The following is a 4,792-nucleotide window of genomic DNA, read 5'->3' as shown; positions in this document are numbered from 1 at the left end:
GAGATAGGAGAAGCAAGATTTCAAGACCCTTATGTTGTACACAGCCAGACACTGTCACAAACATACAGTTGTGTGACAGCTGACAGTGTATATAGATTGTACAATGTTGGACATATTTCTCCAATTATCAAATTAGAGAGATCATTGGATGACAATCAACAAATTTCCAACTCCTCATATTATTGGATTTCAATCACTTAGGATATGTTGGTAATAATTTTCAAATTAATATATTAAGAAAAAGTAATTGTCACTTCTTGTTGTTTTTGTTGTAAAAAGTGTAATTAGGTTTGTGTGAATCCAGGCTCTCTTTTTATGTAACCCAGACATTTCAGCCATAGTCTCTCTTGACCTCCTGGGTCTCTTGGTCTCTTGGTCTGCAGCTCCTTTCTTGGTCAGCTTTTTGTTTCTCTCTTGCTCACTCACTCTCTCCCCTCATGGCCCGGTTCAGTCTGGACTCTTCCTGTTGCCTCTGGCTGAACTCTCCCTCATATCTACAATAAAAGCCTCAACCATACCTAGGAGCAGTCATACCCTCGTTTTCATTCAGCCTAATTATATTTGGTGATTTTCTGTCTATTCTTGGCCCCAGTCAGTACATAACCACTTACGTCTAATTGCTTCATTGGCTTTTTAGTCCTGTTGTGGTTTGAGTGTGTCCCCCAGATTCTTATGTCAGGATCTGAATGTCCAGTGCAGCCCCAGTGTTATGAGGTGGGGGTCTAGTGGGTCATGCTTGGGTCCTGAGGGCTGCACACTCATGGACTGATTAACGCTAATGTAGAAGAGATTTACATTCTCTTCTACAAGAAGCGGCTTCTTTTACTACTTCTGTTATGAAAGAGCCTCGAATTTCAGGGCACTGTCTTGGATGCAGAATGGACCCTCAGCAGACTACAAACCCATCAACACTTTGATCTTGGGCTTCCAGAACTATGAGAAGTAAATATTAATGTTCTAACAATTACCCAGCATATGGTATTTAATTGTTATCAGCAAACACAATGGACCCAGACAATTTCCTTCTAAGGATTCTTGTTTTATTGGTTTTTGTTTTTGTTTTGAGACAGGGTCTCTCTGTGTTGCCCTGGCTGTCCTGGAACTCACGCTGTAGACCAGGCTGGCTTTGAACTTAGAGATCCACCTTCCCCTGCCTCCCTAGTGCTGGGATTAAAATCATACATCAACACCACCTGGTTTATGTAGGTTGTTTTCTTGTTGATCTATTCATGTTAACCCTGAGCTATAGCCGTTACTTGTTACTTTTCTGTCACTGTAATAAACTTTCCTGAACAAAAGCCAGTGGAGGAAGGAGGGGCTTCTTTTGGCTCACAGTTTGGCAGGAAAGGGAAGGCAGCAGAGGGATGAAGCGCAGGTCAGATGGGGTCTGTGGTCCGGAGGAGATAGTGATGGGGGGAGCCGGTGATGGGGGGAGCCGGTGATGGGAGGAGACGATGGGAGGAGACGGTGATGGGAGGAGACGGTGATGATGCTCAGCTCTCTCCTTTGTGCACAGTTCCAGCACACAAACCTGGGAAAGATGCGGCAGACTTTCCCGTTCTCCTCACCTCAGTGAACCTAATCAAGACAATCCCTCCCAGGCATGCCCAGAGGCTAATCAATACCTCACAGGTATGCCTAGGGGGCATGTCTCCTGGATAAATCCAGATTCTGTCAGGTTGGCAATGAACATTAACTATCACAAGGGTAGAGGTAAAATTTTGTCTTTTCTTTGGTTAATAGTCAAGGAATATTGCAGATGGTCAAGACGTTCCCAAATCCAGGAGAAGGCCTAAGACTTCCTGCTAGGTATCTTCAGAGAATGTGGCCCTTACAATGTCTAGTTTTTGAGCCCTCGAGCTCTAATGCTGTGAGAATAAATCTCTATCATTGAAGCTACCAGTTTTTGGTCATTACAACAGCGGCCTGAAGGGAGCCAACACTTTAAGGCAATGTTCTGGAACCTTCTGATAACTCTCAGGGGGCTTAGGCCCTTGGGATGTGACCCTCGGAAGCAGCTCTTAGCCTTTTTTTTCTGCTCCGATGTGAGACTGGGAAGCCTAAGAGGTTGGAGCTATGGTTTAGCCCTGACCTCCTTGGGAAGATAAGGCCCTTGTCAAGTAATGTTTCTTTATGGCAGGCCTCGGTTAGGAGCACAGAATGTACTGGGCTTTGAAAATGGTTACTTTTCCCTGGCTTATTGTGAAAGAAAAGGGTTGCTTTTTCCCTCCCCTTGCCTGAAGCTTGTGGATTTTCATTCACTCTTGTCCTCAAAGCCAGTCTGATCTGGCTTCTGGAGTAAATGCCTGGAAGTGTAGGGCCCTAGGCTTGGATCCTAGCTGGTCCTAGTTCTCAAACGAGCCCATACTCAGCCTCCAGGGATTGCCCACTTTCCAGGTGAGAGCTTCACAGGTTCTTGGCTCCAGCGTGGCCTCTCCTCTTGGTAAGTTGTAAGCGTTTGTATTCCTGCTTCCCATCGGCAGATCTTCTCCTTTGGTTCTTTGAGGGAATCCCGGGGAAATGTTTGGGTTTTCAATTGGCCTTATTTACTTATTTATTTTCTTTCTTCTGAAGACAGAAGAAACCAATGGCTTTCCTGGCTTTTTGCTGTTTTGTTTGTTTGTTTGTTAGTTAGTTAGAATTCTACATGGTTTCTTAAGGAGACTGTCTCCCTGCTGTATAATTTGGGTTTTCAAAGACATTTTTTTTCTTTTGTCTGACACAAGTTATATAGATAAAGACATGGAGTAGAAAAGTAAGACATACTAGAAAATTTCAAAGGGCCAGAGTTTTATACAGTCTGTAGAGCAGTGATTGTCTGGTCTGTAATTTTGACTTTCCTCCTAGAATTTTTGTTTTCTTTTTCTTCTTCTTGTTTTTGTTGTTGTTATTTTGTAATAAGGATCTCAATATGTAGCCAATGCTAGCCTTAAGCTCATGACCCTCCTGCCTCATCCTCCCATGGAAATTTCTTGAATTCCCAGCTTCCTGTTCTGCATCAGACCATCCTGGCTGGCGGCTACTCCTCTTCTTCCACCCAGCGTATTTTTATCTCATCCTCAACACTTGCTTCCTGTGTGTTTCCCGGTCTTGTTCTGACTTTGTAAACCATCTGATATTCAGAGCTCGGACCGTGACCTTGATGGTTGTTGCCTAGAGCCCATGGAGACCCAGTTTAAGAGTGGAGCTGGGGAAAAATGGACCATCTGTGAACTGGATCCTTTCCCCTCCCATTGCCATCCCATTGCCATGGCTCAGCTGAGCTTGCTAGCCCATGAACTCCGTTACTCTGTGATCTTGGCTTTCACAGAGATAGGTAATACTGTGATTACTCCCAGGAAGATCTGCCTCCTGAATCTCATGTCTAAGAATTTTGTTCTTTGAATAAGCATCTTGTAGACCTTCATCATGAGACCAATAGGGGAAGCACAGGGAGGTAAAATGGATCCCCAGCCTCCAATCACTGCCTTGTTACACACTCTCTGGGATTTTAAAATGGTGTGTTGCTAAAACTCAGAGGGAAGGACAAAAGAGTTCATTAGCTACTGATTAAGGTTGCTGTGGTCACTATCCGTGTGTATGTAAACAATACTTCAGTGGTTTAGGGGTCTGGCAGGTCAGGAACATGGCCTCTCCGGTCAAGAGGATCTGAGTGACCTTGGGCAAGCTGCCTTTCTGTGTGTTTCAGTCTTCTCACTCTTGAGTTGACAATGACAGAATCTACCTCAGGGTAGTTGGGAGTAACTAAATGAGCTGATGGACATGAGGTTCTTTAACCCAGTGCTAGAGCAACATTCAATAGACAAGGTGGGAGACAAAGCCTTGGAAGAGTTCGAGGCCAGCTTGATCTACACAGTCAGACCCTGTCTCAAAATGAGAAATCACTAATGTTATATCCATGGCAAACTCCTGGGCCATGCTGCGTGATAGTGTTGTGGTTATTATATATGCAATTATTATATCATCTACATGCATGCACATGTGTGCAATTTTAAAATAAGTAAATAAATGCTCAATTGTGTCTCATCTTTTCTGTGGTCAGGAATGCTTTCAGTCCCAGAGGTAGGCGGATCTCTGTGAGCTCCAGATCAGCCTGGTCTACATAGCAAGTTCTAGGACAGCCAGGGCTACCTAATGGAGAGATCCTTGAAAAACAAGACAAAACAACAACAAAGAAAACCCCTAAAAAACAAAAACAAACAAAACAAAGTTAGGAGATGTCTCAGAGGCTGAGTGTACTTGTCCCCATGGTGGGAGGAGGGAACTGATTCCCCAGGTTAGTCTGACCTCTGTACTCAGCCCATGGCATAGGTACCCTCTCTCTCTCTCCCTCCCCCGGACTCCCTCCCCCTCCCCCACACGTATGCACCCCAATTGAAAAGTAATTTTAAAAGAGTAAAAACGTTGGAAGTGAAACCTTACTTTCAGGTGAATTCTAGGAAAAGAGCTGACCTTGGCTCAGCTCTTTGGAGAATCAGGAAACCTCTGGTTTAAAGATGCCACCGTAATCTTTTCTGCCCATGCTTCCTATAGGAGGAAACTCCTTTGTGGACATCTACCTCAGCTGGTGGGCAATGATCTCTATACTTGAACTACACCTGGCTTTGCCTAATAGTTGGAAGGATAGCCCATTGAGCCAGCGATTAATAGATTCCCAAATATTGACACTGACTGAAGAGAGTGTGTATCAAGAAAGAGCCCCATAATTAGGTGGTGGGAATTTCACATATATACTGACCCACGAGTTTGTCTGAAAGCCTTTTTTGTTTTTGTTTTTGCTTTTGTGTGTGTG

At 44.2% G+C, this 4,792-nt stretch overlaps 1 protein-coding gene across 2 annotated transcripts in view; it reads left to right on the top strand.

The window, feature by feature from the left end:
* The first annotated feature begins 2,257 nt into the window (after positions 1-2,257).
* The window catches only part of Gpr55 (G protein-coupled receptor 55), a 53,103-nt gene continuing 50,568 nt past the window's right edge, over positions 2,258-4,792 (top strand). Inside the window, exon 1 of one of the 2 annotated variants that reach the window (XM_031368244.1) lies at positions 2,258-2,397. The gene's annotated coding sequence lies outside the window, so the exon portion shown is untranslated. Of the gene's footprint in view, positions 2,444-4,792 lie in introns of both variants that reach the window. The other variant, XM_031368242.1, reaches the window with a different exon arrangement.

This window comes from Mastomys coucha, unplaced genomic scaffold (assembly GCF_008632895.1).
Source record: "Mastomys coucha isolate ucsf_1 unplaced genomic scaffold, UCSF_Mcou_1 pScaffold14, whole genome shotgun sequence".
Lineage (NCBI taxonomy): Eukaryota > Metazoa > Chordata > Mammalia > Rodentia > Muridae > Mastomys > Mastomys coucha.
This window is presented reverse-complemented; position numbering and strand designations above follow the sequence as displayed.